General features: G+C 37.6%; 1 protein-coding gene across 1 annotated transcript in view; it reads left to right on the top strand.

Annotated features, from left to right (window-relative positions):
* The window catches only part of NDST4 (N-deacetylase/N-sulfotransferase (heparan glucosaminyl) 4), a 600,446-nt gene that overhangs the window by 537,359 nt on the left and 43,097 nt on the right, over positions 1 to 19,990 (top strand). The window lies entirely within an intron of this gene.

Genomic DNA, 19,990 nt, shown 5'->3' with positions numbered 1-19,990 from the left:
TGTGACAGTTTTATATACTTTATTCATGTCCTGATTAACTGCAATTTTTAATGGAAATTTTGTACTTTGAATTCACTACTTTGAATAGAAGACTTTTCATCAATGAATACACAAACAAATGCAAAATGCAAATAGTCACAATTAATAAGCTTAACCCAGCCAAAGATATTTATAACACATACATTTTAAAAGGTGAGGGCTAAATCTCCAGGCTATTATAGGTATTGGTTGTTGAAATATTGTCTCCCTCCAAGAGTACAAATTATATTAAAACAGTAAGTTACACATGTGTAGGGAGAGAGAAAAAGCAGCATTTATTTTCATATGTATCGCCTTTGTTGTTTAAAATGTGCATTAATTTTCTACAAATTCCCTCACATCAGTGCTAACTCTGTAATGACTACTAAAGATATAAAACATTCCTATGTTATAAAATGATGCTAAAATTTTAATTTAAAGACATATTCACTATCATTTATCAGTAGGTATTATTTTTTCTTAGTTTTACTGGAAAATTACAGGCTAGTAAGTATATTTTTCCTCCCCATTGTTCCTACCATAAAGACAATAAGTTAAATCCTTATATTTTAATTCTGACCTGGTGTGGTGCTGTGGGTTAATATGTTCAACTGTAAAGTTGGTCTGAACCACAAGGTTTGCAGTTCAAGCTTACAAGCTGCTCCTTGGAAACCATATACAAGGTCACTATGGATTGGAACTGACCAACGGCACTCAACAACAACAAGAACAACAACCAAAACAGGCATGAAAAAACTGTTAGCTGGTTCTAAGACAAATAAATTGGATGATAATAATATTCAGTATATTATGAAAATATTATTTTAACGTGAAAATGGGTGTGATCATTCTTACAATCCATTCAATCATAGAAGTCTGAATCTTATTTTGTTTTCCTATTGCTTCTGTTGTCAAAACCTCCACTCCTTAGAGGCAATAAAAACTAGGAATCTGACCTTAAAGGTTTAGTTGTTTTTAAACAACCTATGTCTGGTGCATGTATCCCATCACATAAACTTTAAGTATAAAAGTTATTTTCAAACTTCAATTTATTCTGCTATAGTGAAGTGAGAATGGAAGGATATAATATCCCACTTTTTGAATCCTAAAAGAGATTCCTGCTAACTGAAAACAAATGATAAAGTAGGTATAGGAGAGAAAGAACTAGACAGCCAAGAAAATCTTGTGGGCAGTTCTACTCTGTGACAAGGGATCACTATGAGTCATAATTGACTAGAATGTACCTAACAACCATAACATGTAGCCTTAACCTTAAACTCAATTTAAATTATAGTACTTCTCTGAACCTTTAGACAGTTAAGCATTTGTCATGACTCAGGGTCAGATTTGGGGATTCTCAATATAAAGGAGGGTTTCTAAAAGGGTCAAATTTAGAACAATAATTCTGAGACTATTATGCATTAGCCTTAAATTGTTCAAAAGATAAGTGTTCCTATAGTCAATATCAATTACTCAGTATTTGGCTGTCTTAACAGCAGCATATGAAAACTAAGAGAAGCTGGTTGTATATAAAATAGAATAAAAGTTACCTTACGTTAATATAAGGCTTGAGGCCTATTGTTTTTCCTCCACAACATTTTTATATTGAAAAAAAATGGATATAGATAAATGGCAAGAATTTTAGTAAGCATGCTCAGTTAATAAAAACATAGTTGTTAATAGAAAATATAAAGTTTGAGGGAGTGCACACAGATTTTATGGTTGATTATATGAATATCAGCAGTTACTGATAGTAGGAAGTTAGGCTGGGTTCTAGACAGAAGTGCAATCACTGAAGTATATAATATCTATATGTTGTTTTTGTTAGATACCATTGATTTGGCTTTGACTTGTAGCATCCCCATATACAACAGATAGAAACACTGCCTGGTCTTCTGCGAACCTCACAATTGTTGTCATGCTTGAGCCCATTTCTGCCACCACTGTGCCAGTCCATCTTATTGGGGGTCTTTCTCTTTTCTCTGACCCTCCACTTTAGCAAGAATAATGTCCTTCTCTGAGGATATGTATGTATAAAAAGATTGGTTTCAAGGACATGGCTCATGCAGGTGTGCAAATTGATTAAGTCCCAAATCTCTGCGTCAAATTTCAGTTTGGAGGCTTCTACTGATTCACATGGATGCAGGGGTTGATAAACCCCCAAGTCAGCATACCAGGGCAGGCTGCTGGATCAGAGCTGTGGGTAGTAAAAAAAAAAAAAAAAAAAAATCCCAAATCTTCAAGTTAAGTATCAGTTTGATTTAGGCCATGATTCCCAGTGGTTTGGCAATTATTCAGTGATGGAATTTGGCAGTTTCACCATCCATCTGTCAGTTTGTCATACTGAGGTGACTTGAGTGCTGCTGTGATGTTGGAATTTATACCATTAGTATTTGATATACCAGTAGGATCAATCATGATAGACAGGCTTTACCAGAGCTTCCAGGCTAAGACACATTAATGAGTACTGGATCATATCTGAATGACAATCTTATGAAAAACAGTGGCGTTTTGCCAGATATAGTACCAGAAGATGAGCTTTTCAGGGTAGAAATCACTCAAAATACAACAGAGGAAAACTGCCTCCTCAAAGTAGAAATAACTACAATGACAAGAATAAAGTAAAGTTTTCAGGACCTTTATTTTCTGAGTGGGCACAACTCAAAATGAGAAAATACATCTGCAAACAACCAGTAATAATCAATACATGGAATGTATGAAGTATGAATCTAAGAAAATTGGAAGTTTTCAAAAATGAAATGAAACACATTAAGAGTTATATCCTAGCCAACAGTCAACTGAAATGGAAAGATATTGGCCATTATAATCTTACCATTTTATGGTTTACTATATAAGGAACACAAGTCGAAGATGAATGTGTCACATTTATCATTGGAAGCAACATTTAAAGATTTATCTTAAAGTGTCATACTGTCTATATTAGGATAATATCCACAGGCCTAAAAGGAAGACCAAATTTGTTCACAAACCACTAAAACAAATGATGATGAAATTGATCAGTTCTACCAATTTCTTCAGTCTTTAATTGATCAAACATTTAATTGATCAAGATGCACTGATAATTACTGGTGATTGAAATGTGAGGATTGGAAACAAAGAAGAAGGATCAGTATTTGGAAACTATCGCATTGGTAATAGAAATTATACTGGAATTTGCATGATAGAATTTTCAAGATCAATTACTTTTTCATTGAAAATACCTTATTTCAACAACATAAAAGCTGACTATCCACACTGACCACACCAGATAAAATACACGAGAATCAAATAGATTACATCTGTGGGAAAAGATGGTGGAAAAAGACAATATCATCAGCCTAAACAAGGCCAGTGAGAGACTGTGGATATCATGATCAATTGCTCATATACCACATATAGTTCTGGCTGAAGCTGAAGAAAATTAAAGAAAATTCATCAGAGCCAAAATATGACCTTGAATACATCTCATCTGAATTTAAAGACTATTGCAAAACAGATTTGGTTCATTAGACATTAATGATAGAAGACCAGAGAGTTATGGGATGACAACAAGAACATTATCAAGTAAAAAGTAAAAGTTCATTAAGATCACAGGAATGAAACAAAGATTTAAATGGATGTCATTTGAGACTGAAAATTACTCTTAAGCATAGAGTACTCTTAAGCATAACCTAAAGTAAATGGAATAAATGAGGAAGTCAAAGAGTCTAACATAAAATTTCAAAGGCAGCTCAAGAAGACAAAGTAAAGTAATATAATGAATAGTGCAAAGACCTGGAGTTAGAAAATCAAAAGGGAATAGCACTCTCAGGATTTCTGATGATGAAAGAAATGAAGAAAAAATTCAAGCCTCACCTTGCAATATTAAAGGATTCTATGAAGAAAATATTGAATGATGCAGAAATTATCAAAAGAAGATGGAAGTAATACATAGTCTCTGTACCAAAAAGAAACAGTTCATGTGTAACATTTCAAGATGTAACATACAATCAAAAACCAATGATATTGAAGGAAGAAGTCCAAGCAATATTGGTGCACGTTCCAAAGAGAGTTGACCCAACAGAATGCAGAAATCATTGAGCAACATCATTAATGTCACATATAAGTGAAATTTAAAAATATATGTAATTCAAGAATAATCACAACAGTACATCAACAGGGAACTGCCATGAATTCAATCCAGAGTCACAAGAGGACATGAAACTAGTGATATCATTGCTGATGTCAGATGTATATTGGATAAAAGCAGAGCATAGGAAATAGATGTTTACTTGCACTTTATTAAGTATACAAAGGCTTTCAACTGTTTGGATCATGACAAACTATAGATAACATTGCTAAGAACGACTGTTCCAGGACACTTCATTGTGCTCATAAGGAGTGTATACATAGACCAAGAGGCAATCGTTAGAACAAAACAAAGGATACTTTGTTAAAATCAGGAAAGGTATGTTCTAGGATTATATCCTTTTACAGTACTGATACTCAATAAGTAAATGAGAAATAATCTGCAAGTGTGGATTATATGAAGAAAACATGGCATCAGGATTGGAGATAGCCTCAGTAACAACCTGTGATATGTAGCTCATACAACCTTGCGTGCTTGAATCAAAGAGTACTTAATGTAATTACTAATGAAGATCAAAAACTATAGTTTTCAGTGTGAACTGCAACTCAATATAAAGAAAACAAAAATCCTCACAACTGGACCAATAAATAATATCAAGATAAGTGGAGAATAGAGTGAAGTCCTCAAATACTTCATTTTACTTGGATCTGCAATGAACATTCATGGAAACAGCTGGCAAGAAATCAAACAACATATTGCATTGGATAAATGTCCTGCACAAGACCTTTTTAAAGCATTCAAGAGAAGTCAGTTTGAGGACTAAAGTTCACTTGACTCAATCTAGGGTATTTTCATTCACCTCATATTTATGTGAGAGTTGCACAGTAAATAAGGAGGACCTTAGAAGAAAAGATGCATTTGAGTTATGGTGTTGAAGTAGAATATTAGAAATTATCATGAGCTGCCAGAACTAATAAACCTGAGTTGTAGGAAGTGTAGTCGGTATGTTACTTAGAAACCAGAATGGCTTAAAACATGTTATCAGGAATGACCAGTTCCTGGATAAGGACACTGAATTTGATAAAATGGAGGGTCAGCAAAAACAGGATGATCCCCCTCAGAGATGGATTATTACAGTGGGAGCAGCAATGGGCAATTTTGAGATTGCTCTGTTGTGCATAGGGTCTCTGTGTTTCAGAACCAATGCTACAGCATCTAACAACAAAGAACAATTTTGCAGTTATGTAATGATGTATTTGGCAGTTGTGTAATAGTATAGACATCCTCCATTTTGTGATCTGATGTGACCATCCTCCATATTCACATAACATTTATGTTTGTGTAATGACCTGGTCTTTGGAACCTAACCAGTGAGAAGTACATGCATATTGCAGACGTTAGGTTCCATCTAGTCAATTCTAATTTATGGTGACCCTATGCATAGCATAACAAAATTCTGCTCGTTCCTGGGCTTCACAATCATTCGTATGTTTGAGCCCATTGTTGCAGAGACTGGGTCAATCCATCTCATTTATGGTCTTCCTTTTTTTGTGGCTGACCCTCTGTTTACCAAGCATGATGTCCTTACCACACATTTACATATATAAAAAGAAAAGCAAGGAAAAATAATCACAATAGTTACAGTCCTCATTTCTGTATCTGGTGTTTAGAACTCATTCTTCAACCACTGGTTCTATATTACCTTTGCCCTGAGCTAGCACCTCAGTTGGTTGTGGTGCTTTGATGGTGAAGATGAACTAATATAATAGTTCATTCCTGAAGAATTTGTGGGATTAATAGTCAACTTGGAATTTGATTGCTGTAGTTTTCAATTCCAACACTCATCTGTCAATTTGTAATATTGAGGTGGCTTGTGTGTTGCTGTGATTCTGGAAGCTTTGCTATGGGTATTTTAAATACTGGCAGTTTCACCTATGGAGGACAGGTTTCAGATGAGATTCCAAATGGAGCCAGACTTGGAAGAAGGAGAGACAATCTACTTCTTAATATTTAGTCACTGAAAAAGTTATGAACAACAGTGGAACACTTCCAGATTTAGTGCCAGAAGATGAGCCCCACAGATTGGAAGGCACTCAAAATGCTACTAGAATAGAGCTTCCTCCTAAAAGTAGAGTTGACCATGATGACACACATGGAGTAAAGCCCACGGGACCTTCATTTCCTGGTGGGGCACAACTCAAAATGAAGAGAAACAGCTGTAAAAAATCCATTAATAATCAGAATATGGAATGTACCAAGTATGAACCTAGGATACTTGGAAATTGTTAGAGATTAAATGGAACGTATAAGCATCAATATCCTAGGCATTAGTGAGCTGAAATGGACAGGTATTGTCCATTATGAATCTGACAATATCATGGTTTGCTATGCTGAGAATGACAGATTGAAGAGGAATGGCGTCACATTCATCATCCAAAAGAAGATATCAAGAGCAATCTTATGGTACAATGCTGTCTGTGATAGTTGTACTATCACAGGCAAACTACCCCTTGATGGAAAACCAGTCAATACCACTATTATCCAAATAGATGAAGCAAAGTGAAGTCACTGACAAATTCAATCTTTTCTCCATTTATATCTATGTTATTTATTGGTTCAATGGTGAGGATTTTTGTTTTCTTTACACTGAGGTGCAACCCATATGAATAACTGTGGTCTTTGATCTTCATTCTTTAAATCATCCTCACAAGCAAAGTTGTATCATCTGCATATCACAGGTTGTAAATGAGCCTTCCTCCAATTCTGATGCGACGTTTTTTTCATATCATACAGCTTCTCAGATGATTTGTTCAGCATACAGATTGAATAAGTATGGTGAAAGAATACAACCCTATCCAACACCTTTCTTAATTTTAAAACATTCACTGTTCCCTTGTTCTGTTTGAACAACTGCTGCTTGGCCTATGTACAGGTTACTCAAGCACAATTAAGTGTTCAGGAACAGTCATACTTTACAGTGTTGTCCATAGCTTGTAATGATCCACACAATCGAAAGCCTTTGCATAGTCAATAAAGTACAAGTAAACATCTTTCTGGTATTCTCTGCTTTCAGCCAAGCTCCATCTGACATCAGCAATGTTATCCCTCATTCCACATCCTCTTCTGAAACCAGCTTGAACATTTAAAGTTCTTTGTCAATGTATTGTTGCAGCCATTTCTGTATTACCTTTAGTAAAACTTTACTCTTATGGGATATCAATGATATTGTCCAATGATTTCCACATTTTGTTGGGTTACCTCTGTTTAGAATGGGTACAAATACAGATCTCTTCCAATCAGTTGGCCAGATAGTTGTCTTCAAAATTTCTTGGCATAGATGAGTGAGTGCCTCGAGTGCCACATCACTTTGTTGAAAGATTTCAATTGGTATTCCATCAATTCCCGGTGCCTTGTTCTTTGCCAATGACTTCAATGCACCATGGACTTCTTCCTTCAGAATCATTGGCTCTTGATTATATGCTACCTCTTGAAATGGTTGACTATCGACCATTTCTTTTTGGTACAGTGACTGTGTATTCTTTTTATCTTTTTGTTTTGTTTTGTTAATTTTAAGTTTTTTTGTGTGAATTGAATGATAGTTTACATGGGAGAGCATTGGTTTTATACTCATCATTTCATTGCAATGATTATAATCCCCCCTGTGCATCATGGTTCAATGGCATTTATTTCTATTCCTTCTGTCTGTTTGTTTGTTTTGTGTGTGTGTGGGGGGGTGGGGGTGGGAGGAGAAGTGTACATAAAAGGAAAATATAATCATTTAAACAACCCAAGGGCACATTTTGCAAGCCTGCTTCCTGGGCTGCCAGCACACAGCCTTTCTCTTTCCATGAGTCCAGAGTCCTCAGCTGCTCTATCTCTCCATGTCATCATCTCTGCCTGCTTCTCTGATGTCTCTGCTTCTCTGGATAGGGTCCCACATTCTGCTCATGCTCTTCTGTCTTATTGATCCTAGGGTCTGCTGTTTCTGAAATGTAAGATTAACTACTCCCTCCTTTTTGTTACAAAACTTCTACCTTTAGAGTAGTGACAATTGCAATTAGTCATGATAATAATTACTATCTATTGAATCATAAGAATCTTATCCCCATCTCCTCTCACCAGACCTGTCTAGACAGATGAAAAATATTCAGTGGGAATTCTTCCTCCCCCTGCACACTCTGAAACTAAACTCCCTCCTAAAAACTTGTAAGCCAATTACTTTTTGCCTTTATAGTTCCTCCCCACCCCCAAAGTTGCCAGTCTCTATCAACCCTGTGTGCAAAGGCGATGGGATTGTCTTCTATCTTCTTTTGATGGTTTCTTCATCATTCAGTATTCTTCATAGAATTCTTCAATACTGCAAGTTGAGGTTTGAATTTTCCCTTCAGTTTCCTCAGTTGTTCTTTTCTTTAGGTTTTCTAACTCCAGGTCTCTGCACATTTTATTATAATATTTGACTTTGTGCTCTTGAGCTGACCTTTGAAATTTTCTGTTCAGCTCTTGTACTTCCTCATTTCTTCCATTTGCTTTTGCATCTCTACATTGGAGAATAAGTTTCAGACTCTCTTCTGACATCCATTTAGGTCTTTACCTTCTCTCTTGACTTCTCAATGACCTTTGGCTTTCTTCCTGTAAGATGGTTTTGATGTCATCCCACAACTCTTCTGGTCTTCTGTCTTTCATATCTAATGATTCACATCTGTTATTCAGATGATATCTAAATTCAGGTGAGTTATATTCAATGTCATATTTTGGTTCTCATGGACTTGTTTTTATTTTCTTCAGATTCAGTCTGAATTTGCATATGAGTAATTTTGCCCCTGGCTTTGTTTTGGCTGATGATATGAAACTTTTCTACAGTCTCTTTCCACAGGTGTAGTCAATTTTATTTCTGTGTATTCCATCAGGTGAGGTCCATGTGTATAGTCATCTTTTATGCTTTTAAAAAAGATATTTGCAATGAAGAATTCATTGGTCTTGCAAATTCTATAGTGCAATCTCCAGCATTATTTATATTACTAAGGCCAATTTTCCAATTACTGATCCTTCTTTGTTTCCAACCTTTGCATTCCAATCACCAATAATAGTCAATACATCGGGATAGCATGCTTGATCAATTTCAGACTATAGAAGTTGGTAGAATTCTTCAGTTTCATTATTAGTGGCTGGTGCGTAATTTCACTGGTAGCATAGTGGTTACCAATCGGACTGAGAACCTTAAGATCAGAAGTTCGAAGCTACCAGCTGTTCTGTGGGACAAAGATGAGGCTTTCTGCTCCCTTAAAGATGTACAGCCTCAGAAACCCTGTACAGGGTCACTATGAGTCAGAACCGACTCCATGGCTCATAACAACAACAACAACAAGTATTAACTGGTGCCATATTATTGTTAGGTGTCTTAATTAAGTTAGGAAAGTTTCCACTACCAAAGCTGACAATAAAATAATAATAAAATAGCAATCACAGCAGTCTTCCGGGATGCTGTAACTCTCTTCACACACTTGTTCCTCACTGGAAAAGGATGTCATGTTTGGTAAGGTGGAGGGTCAGAGAAAAAGAGGAAGACCCCCAACGAGATGGATTGGGCAAGTGGCAGCATCGATGAACTCAAGCGTGGCAACAGCAGTGAGGTTGGCCTAGGATCGGGCAGTGTTTCATTCTGCTGTGCATAAGGTCGCTATGAGTTGGTACTGACTCGATGGCACCTAACAACAACAAGTTCTGGTAAAAGGTGTGTCTTCAGACTACACACTTCATGTGTAGGTCTGTAATTCTGACCTGATAAAAACAGTCCAATGTGATTATATCTTTAAGTCTTTGGATACCTTCTTCTACAGTACATCATGGCAGGTCCAATCTTTCAACTTGATTTAGTGTAGGCCACTAATCAACCCATGTTTCAGTGAATCAGCCAAATAGACTATTAGATCCTTTTCTAACCTCACAGTCAAAAACACTGTATCTCTGTATCTGTTTAGTGGGCCCATATCAATAAATTTAAAATTATTCAATTTTATGTTCCTTATACCATTACCCTAAAGAGCTCTGGTAGCGTAGTGGTTACGAATCAGGCTGTGAACTGCAAGGTCAGCAGTTCAAAACTACCAGCTGTTCTGTGGGAGAAAGAGGAGGCGTTCTGCTCCTATAAAGATTTACAGCCTCGGAAACCCTGTACAGGGTTTCCAACAACAACATACCATTATCCTACATCCTTCATAGCCATTCCCACAAGTCTGTTCACATATATTAAGCAATTCAAGCAGTTCTGAGAGGGGTGGGGGTGGGGCTTACTGGCACTTAAGTCTAGTTATATGTCTAGAAGTAAAAATGGGTGATAGGGGTTGGTCCTGGGGATATCAGTAATGTAAGGCACTGGCCTAAGGCAATACCCCAACAAATACTTCAGACAAAGGCGCAGCTGAATTAATCTCATCAACTGGTCATTGAAGATCTAAGGTTACCTGGGACTAGTAACTTTGTCTCTCATACTTCAGCCGTATTGTCAGGAGGGACCACTCACTGGAGAAGGATATCATGCTTGGTAACGTGGAGGGTCAGAGAAAAAGAGGAAGACCCCAAAATGATAGATTGACAAAGTGACAGCATCAATGGCTCAAGTATGGCAACAATTGTGAGGTTGGCCCAGGATCAGGCAGTATTTCGTTCTGTTGTGCATAGGGTCGCTCTGAGTCAGTGCTGATTCGATGGCACCTAACAACAACATGCTTTCAGCTTTCTGGGTTGTGTCATCTTCATATTGCAAGTTGTTAATAGGTTGCTAATGAGTCTTTATCCAATCCTCATGCCACATTTTTCTTCATATAATCCTGCTTCTTGGAATATTTGCTCAGCATACAAGTTGAATAAGTATGGTAAAAGAATAAAACTCTGACACACACCTTTCCTGATTTTAAATAATTCAATGTCCCCTTGCTTTGTTCTAATGACTGCCTCTTGGCCTATGTTCAGGTTCCTCATGAGTATAATTTGTGCTTTGGAATTTCCATTTTCCTTAATTTTATTCATAGTTTGCTATCATCCTACAGTTGAATGTCTGTTCATAGTCAAGGTGTATGATGACCATTTATATTGTTGAAAAAAGGTATTTGCAATGAGTCAGTCATTAGTCTTGCAAATTCTATCATGAGATCTCCAACATAATTTCTGTCACCAAAGCCAGATCTTCAGCTACTGAGAAATCCTTCTTCCTCTTTGTTTCCAACCTTCACATTCCAATAACTATAATTCCATGTTAGATCAATTTCAGACTGAAGGATTTGGTAAAAGTTTTCAATTTCCTCATCACTAGCTTTAGTTTGTGGTGCATATATTTGAATAATAGTGATATTAACTGGTCTTCTTTGTAGACATATTATATATAGCAATGAATTTCAAGATAGCTGTTGAAATGTTTTTGACAATGAATGTGATGCTATTCCTCTTGAATTCGTCATTGCAGGCATAGTAAACGATATGATTATCTGACTCTAAATGGCCAATACTAGTCCATTTCAGTTCACTAGTGCCTCAGGTATTGATTTTTCTGTGTTCCAAATCATTTTGACAACTTCCAATATTCCTAGATTCATACTTCATGTATTCTGCATCATGGTTATTAATGGATATTTACAGCTGTTTCTTCTTATTTTGAATTGTGCCAAATCTGAAAATGAAGGTTCTGAAAGCTTAACTCCATTGGCATTCTCATGGCCAACTCTACTCTGAGGGAGGAGCTCCTCCCCAGTCATGTTTTGAGTGTCTTCCAACTTGGGAGTTCATCTTCTCTTACTATACCTGACAATGTTCTACTGCTATTCATAAGGTTTTCAGGACCCAACCATTCAGAAGTGGTCTGCCTCTTTTTCTTCCTAGTCTGTCTTAATTTCAACTATGGTATTTAAAATACTGGTAGCACAGCTTCCAGCATCACTGCTATAAGTAAGTCATCACAGTGAAACAAACTGACAGACATGAGTATGTGTTGTTTTTGTTAAGTGCTGAAAGTCAGTTCAAACTCATAGCAAATATGTATAGTGTTTTCCAATGAGTGGCTGGTAGGACTGAACTGCTGATGTTGCAGTTAGCAGTCCAGTGCTTATCCTACAGTAACACACCAGGACTCCTAAGGGAGATCTCAAAATCACCACATAGATCAGCTGTTAGCAGAAAGAGAAGAGAGTGCAATTGTTCTGGGAAGGTCCTACTTTCTGCCACACCAGCTCTGCTCAGGTTTAGGAAGGTTGATGAGCCACTCACTTTTCGGTTAGCAACCCAAAGCTTAATTCACTGTACCACCAGGGATCCTTCATCTGTGTTGTTGTTGTTAGGTGCCCTTTAATCAATACCAACTCATAGCAACTTTATGCACAACAGAATTAAACACTACCCAGTCCTATGCCAATCTCACACTTGAGTCCATTGTTGCTGCCCCTGTGTCAATCTATCTTGTTGGAGGTCTTACTCTTCTTTCCTGACCCTCCACTTTACCAGACATGATGTCCTTCTCCAGCGAGTAGATCCTCTTGATAATATTTCCATATTATGAGAGATGAAGACTGAGCATCCTGGCTTCTAAGGAGCATTCTGACTGTACTTTTCCAACACAGACTTGATTGTTCTTTTGGCAGTCCATATTCTCTTCCAACACCATAACTCAAATTCTTCAGTTTTTCTATGGTCATCCTTATTCATTGCCCAACTTTCACATGCATATGAGGCTATTGGAAATACCTTTGCTTGGGTCAGGCATACATTATTCCTTTAACATACGTCTTTAATCTTAAACAGGCTAATGCAATACTTCCTTCATCTAGTTATTACTAAATTTATAATCCATTTCTTCTCTCTGGGGCATTTTTTATCCTCTTCCCACATCTCCTACTTACTTTTGTAGTTCCTGCTATTTACAGGACTTGTCTTTCAAAATTCCTATCGCCCCTCATAGTTTTCACATTTATATATTTTAGTGTGTTTTAGTTATTATTTCTGCTTCAGCCTTCAGGCCTCTAATCTAGTTCTGTCCCCTTCAGTTTATTTATTGTAATTGTATGATTCAATTCCATATTTGTTAACTCCTAAAAAGCCTTTTTAAAATGGCAATTAAATATTTTTAAGAGCGCTTAGTAATTTTGGCCATCTATGTAATTATAAACCACCTATTTTAGATGTTTTAATTGGTCTTCCATCTAATGTTGTCAGTCTCCTTAGCACTTTCCTTTGAATGCTCAGGCCTCTATTCAGTCTTGGTGGTCATATAAAATCATGAGGTTTTAAACAGGTGGTTGTCACATTAATAATTTAGGGATAGCAAACTTTGCACCATAGGAGTAAGGTTTATCAGAGCAAATTACCGATTCAAGGTTTCCAGTTAACATTGCTATTATTCTACCAACTCACCTGTGTTGTTCATAGTTTTCTGACAAAAGCCAGCATTTCCTCCTGGGTTCAAACATGTTAACAAAGGGGTGACCCTTTGAAAAGAAGGATTCTTTGATTTACTACAACCATGAAATGTCAGTTATTTATATGAGTCCTTGTTATCATAGTCCCTAGTCTCTATCATGGCTCAGAGGAAAACAAGGTTCAAATAGTACATCTGAGTCTTTCATGATGTAAACACTGAGAGGTTCCATCAGCTAGTCTGGTCAGCTAGTGCTTTAGTCATCAGACTTGATTGCTCCATTTTGCCAGGGGAACATTAAAGCTTCCAACTTCCAAAAAGACTGTGCAATTTCTGAGTAACAATTGTATTTTCAGGAATAGTCTTAGACTATACTCCTCCTTGATAGCCCTTGCTGACTTTTCAAGTCTGTATCACCTTGGAAGATCACTCTGATCTTCTCTACTTGCAGAACTTGTATCATTATGTCCCAATCATCTGTTTACTCGATAGACTGTAAGTTCATGAGGAAGGGCAGCAAATGTGCTTTTCTTACCAACAGGCATCACTAGTAATTACTAAAGTTACATAAAATAGAATTATTATTGTTGTTGTTAGGTGCCATTGAATTAGTTCTGTCTCAAAGTTATCTTATGCAGAACAGAATGAGACACTGCCTCATCTTGTGCCATCCTTACAATTGTTGTTTAAGCCCAGTACTGCTGCCACTGTGTCAATCCATCTCATTCTAGGTCTTACTTTTTCTGCTGACCCTGCACTTTATCAAGCATGATGTTCTTCTCCAGGGACATGTATCTCTGATGACACACCTGAAGTATAAGAGACAAAGTCTCACCATCCTGGATTCTAAGGAACATTCTGGTTGTACTTCTTCCAAGACAAATATTTGTTTGTTTTTCTGGCAGTCCATGGTACCTTCATTATTCTACATCAACACCATAATTCAAATACATTAATTCATCTACAGTTTTTCTTATTGTCCTACTTTCATGTGACTATAAGGCTATGGAAATATCAAAATTTGTATCAGGTGCACCTTAGTCCTCAAACGGACATGATTTTTCTTGAATATCTTAAAGAGCTTTTGTGTGCAGCAGATTTGCCTAATGCAGGAGTGGGGAACCTTTATTCTGCCAAAATTTATAGTATCCTTGGCAGGCCATACAAAATTATCAACTTAAAAATTGCCTGCTCTATTTGGTTGAACATTTATTTAACTCATCCCTAATTCTATAGCAAATCTGCTGCACAAGTTCTTTTTAAAGTGTTGAAGAGCAAAGATGTCAGCTTGAAGACTAAGGTATGCTTGATGCAAGCCATGGTATGTTCAGTAAACTCATATGCATGTGAAAGCTGGACAGTGAATAAGGAAGCCCATTGAAGAATTGATGCTTTTGAGTTATGGTGTTAGAGGAGAATATTGAAAGTGTCATATGCTACCAAAAGAACCAACAGATCTGTGTTGGAAGAAGCTCATCCAGAGTGCTCCTTGGAGGTCAGGATGGATAAACTTTGTCTCTTATACTTCAGACATATTGCCAGGAGGGACCAGTCGCTGGAGAAGAATATCATATTTAGTAAGGTGGAGGGTCAGAGAAAAAGAAGAAGTCTCCCAGAGAGATGGATTGGCAAAGTGGCTGCATCAGTGGTCTCAAGCGTAGCAACAATAGTGAAGTTGGCCCAGGACCAGGCAGTGTTTTGTTCTGCTGTACATAAGGTCGCTATGAGTCGGTACAGACTCGATGGCACCTAACAACAACAATTCTGTAACTGCAGTTTCTTTGGCAGGGCCAGACCAAATGATTTTGCAGCACATATAGATTTAAGCACTGGACTGCAATGTCAGTTTGAACCACAAGGTCAGTGGTTCAAATTCACCAGCCCCTTCTTGGAAACCCTACACAGGGTGGCCATGAGTCATAACCAACTTGATGGCACTTAACAACAACAACAAGAACATTCTTACCCCTTTCTAAGACTGAAACTCAAAGGGAAAACATGAGCAGGCATGTAAGCTTGCTGGCAACCACTTTGGTGTACCAGTGAGTAGAAGAGTGGGAAAGGCAGCAATAAAGAGATGGGTTGAGTTCAACCACATTCCATAGACTCCCATTGACCTGGAGATGAGAGAGATAAGAGGAAGGGCTGGTTGGTCCAAAGTGTGGTGAAACCTGGGGACACCTGAGCCCATGGACAAGGACATAACCACACAGGGCTAGAGCTGAGAGTGAAGCATCCAGCTGATATGAAGTGAGGGGAGATGCACTAGATCACCCAAACTTGCAGATTGTACCCATTCAACCTAGCCTCGATAGCTTGATAATCAGAACTCAACTAGAGGAAGATTTAAAAAAAAAAAACCTGATAAAGAAAATGAGGGCAAATTGCTGTACTTTGATGAACTTGACCTATACTCATGGAGGTAGTAGCTCAAAATATCAACAGAGAGGGAGGGAGTCTTCACATCAAGTACTAATGCTATTCCCTCTGTATACAGGTAGATAGGGATGGGCAACTTAGACATTGGCCACCTAAAATGAGGGGGTGATAAAGGCACGAAGTGACTGGCTTACAAGGTTTCAAGAGGGAGTTTAGTTTAAGAGTGTTTGAGGGAAGATAGAGTCCCCATTGAATAGTTTTCATCTTGTCTAGATGGGTCTGGTAAAAAGAGATGGAGATAAGATTCTTATGATTCAATAGTGAGTAATTGTTATCATAACTAATTGTGACTGTCACAATTGTAAATGTAGAAGTTTTGTAAAAAAATAAAATGGGGTGTAGTTAATCTTACAGTCCAGAAATAGAGGACTCTAGGACCATCAAAGGAGCACTGGTAGTGTAGTGGTTACAAATTGGGCTGCAAACCTCAAGGTCAGCAGTTCAAAACTACTAGCTGTTCCATGGGAGAAAGATGAGGCTTTCTGCTCCCGTGAAGATTTACAGCCTCAAAAACCCTGTACAGGGTCGCTATGAGTTGGAACCATCTCCATAGCACATAACAACTACAACTACAACAACAACAACAACAACAACAACAACAACAGGACCATCAAGGGAGAAGAGCACAAGTGGAATGCAGGACCTTATCCTGAGTAGCAGCAACACCAGAGATGGAAGCAGAGATGAGGACATGGAGAGAGGGAGCAGCTGAGGACTCTAGATTCATGGAAAGAGAGAGACTGAGAGCTGGTGACCAGGAGGCAGACTTGCAGAATGTGCCTTTTGGTGGTATAAATTACTATGTATGTCTGAGTATTTGAAAAAAAAAAAAAAGAGAGAGAGAACCAAATGAATAGAAATAAATACTGTTAACTGATGGTACACGGAGTGGATTATAATCATTGTAATGAAACAAAGTATATAATTTGTTGAATGTAAAATTGATGATCTGCTTTCAGTGAAAGTGCAAACTTTCACTCAATTCACAATAAAAACTTTTATTACATGAGTCAGAACCAACTGGATGGCACTTAACACAACAACATGATATTAATAAGGAAGAGTGGATTATAAATTGGATTGCTCACTGCAAGGTCAACAGTTTAAATCTATCAGCCATTCCAGGGGAGAAAGATGAAGGTTTCTGTTCCTATAAAGATTTACAGTCTCAGAAACCCTATGCTGATTCGCTATGAGTCAGAACTGACTCCATGCCACTGTGGCACTGTAGGATAAGCATTGGACTGCTAACCACAAGGTTGGCAGTTCAAACTCACCAGTCACTCTTTGGAAACCCTACACAGGGTCTCAAAAAAAAAAAAAAAAAGAAGACTGCCAGTTAATTTGACTGGCACAGTTGGAAGCAGCATAGATTGTCTTGGGTGTAGGAGGTATTGTTCTCCCATGTAAACTATCACATAATTCACAGTAAAACAACAAAAAAAAAAAAAAAAAAGAACAACATCCTTGGCCTATTAATGCCATCACTTGATGATTATTGATGGCATGGATCTGAGCAAAATGAAACCTTTGAAGAATTCAGTTGTTTCTCAAAGGAGCACTGGTAGTGTAGTGGTTACAAATTGGGCTGCAAACCTCAAGGTCAGCAGTTCAAAACTACTAGCTGTTCCACGGGAGAAAGATGAGGCTTTCTGCTCCCGTGAAGATTTACAGCCTCAAAAACCCTGTACAGGGTCGCTATGAGTTGGAACCATCTCCATGGCACATAACAACAACAACAACAACAACAACAACAGGACCATCAAGGGAGAAGAGCACAAGTGGAATGCAGGACCTTATCATGATGTTATTTATTTTTCCACTGGTAAGGATTTATGTTTTATTTGCATTAAAGTGCAATCTGGACTGGAGGCTACAGTATTTGATCGTCATTAAGTATTTTAAGTTCTCTTCACTTTCAGCAAGCAAGATTGCATCATCTTCATATCACAAGTAGTTAACAAAACTTCCTCTAAACCTGATGCCATGTACTTCTTCATTTAATCCAATTTCTGGGATTATTTGCTCAGCATACAGATTGAATAAATTTAGTGGAAGACTACACCCCTGTGCAGGCCTTTCCTGATTTTTAATCCATTCATTATCCCGTTGTTCTGTTCTAGCATCTATCTGCATTTTGATCCATGCGTAGGTTCCTCATGAGCATACTAAAGTATTCGGAAATACCCATTCTTTGCAATGTTATCCATAGTTTGTCATGATCTACCCTGGGGTAGGAAACGTCTGGCCCTCGGACCATATTGTTGTTGTTGTTAGGTACCATTGAGTCTGTACCAACTCATAGCGACCATATGCACAGCAGAACAAACTCTGCCCAATCCTGGGCCAAACTCACTACTGTTGCTATGCTTGAGCTTCGATGCTGCCACTTGGCCAATCCATCTCATTGGGGATCATTCTCTTTTTCTCTGACCTCTGTTTTACCAAACATGATATCCTTCTCCATTGATTGGTCCCTCCTGACAATATAGCTGAAGTATGAGAGATGAAGTTTGGCTATCCTGGCCTCCAATGAGCACTCTGGCTACACTTCTTCCAAAACAGATCTATTGGTTCTTTTGGCAGCCCATGACACTTTCAATATTCTCCTCCAACACCATAACTCAAATGCATCAATTCTTCTATGGTCTTCCTTATTCACTGTCCAGCTTACACATGCATATGAGGTTATTCAAAATACCATGGCTTGGGTCAGATGCACCTTAGTCTTCAAGCTGAAATTTTTGCACTTCAACGCTTTAAAAAGGTCTTGTGCAGCAGATTTGCCTAATACAATACAGCATTTTATTTCTTGACTGCTGCTTCCATGAGTGTGATAGTTGATCCAAGAAGAATGAAATCTTTGACAATTTCAGTTTTTTCTCCATTGATAAGAATGTTGTTTATTGGTCCAGTGATGAGGATTTTTATTTTCTTTACATTAAATCCATACAAGATATCAGCAGTGATATTCCTCATTCCACAGCCTCTTCTGACTCTGGCTTGAATCTCTGGAAGTTCTCTGTCAATGTATGCTTGCAGCCATTTCTGTATTACTTGAGTAAAACTTTACTCGCATGGAATATCATAGAGATTGTCCAGTGATTTCCACATTTCACTGGGTGACCTCTCTTTGGAATGGGCACAAATATAAATCTCTTCAAATCAGTTGGCCAGATAGTCATCTTCCAAATTTCTTGGCAGAGATGAGTAGTGCCTCCTGTGCCACCTCACTTTCTTGAAAGTTTTCAATTTTTATTCCATAAATTCCTGGTGCCTTGTTCTTTGCCAATTCCTTGAAATGCACCTTGGACTTCATACTTCAGTATTATTGGCTCTTGATAATATGTTACCTCTTGAAATGGTTGAACATTAACCATTTCTTTTTGGTATAGTGACTGTGTATTACTTCCATCTTCTCTTGATGCATTCTACATCATTCAATAATTTACCCAGAGAATCTTTCAATAACGAAAGTCAAGGCTTGAATTCTTTCTTCAGTTCCCCCAGCTTGAGAAATGCTTTTCTTTTTTGGTTTTCTGACTCCAGATCTTTGCACATTTTGTTGTAATATTTGGCTTTATCTTCACGAGCTGATCTTTGAAATTTTCTGTTCAGCTCTTGTACCTCCTCATTTCTTCCATTTACTTTAGCATCTCCACACTGGAGAGCAAGTTTCAGTGTCACTTCTGAAATCCGTTTTGACCTTTTCCTTCTTTCTTGTCTTCTTAATGACTTTTTGTATAATGTTCATGTATAATGTTCTTGATGTCATCCCACAACTCTTCTGGTCTTCTGTCTTTACTGTTTAATGTATCAAATCTTTTCTTCAAATGATCTCTAAATTCAGGTGGCATATATTCAAGGTCACATTTTGGCTCTGGTGGATTTGTTTTCATTTTCTTCAGCTTCAGTTTGAATTTGCATATGAGTAATTCATGGTCTGTTCCACAGTCTGTCCCTGGCCTTGTTTTCACTGATGATATGGAGTTTTTCCATCGTCTCTTTCTGCAGATGTAGTCAATTTGATTTCTGTGTATTCCATCTGGTAAGGTCCATGTGTA

Source organism: Chrysochloris asiatica, unplaced genomic scaffold, assembly GCF_000296735.1.
Source record: "Chrysochloris asiatica unplaced genomic scaffold, ChrAsi1.0 scaffold00188, whole genome shotgun sequence".
In the NCBI taxonomy this organism is placed as follows: domain Eukaryota; kingdom Metazoa; phylum Chordata; class Mammalia; order Afrosoricida; family Chrysochloridae; genus Chrysochloris; species Chrysochloris asiatica.
This window is presented reverse-complemented; position numbering and strand designations above follow the sequence as displayed.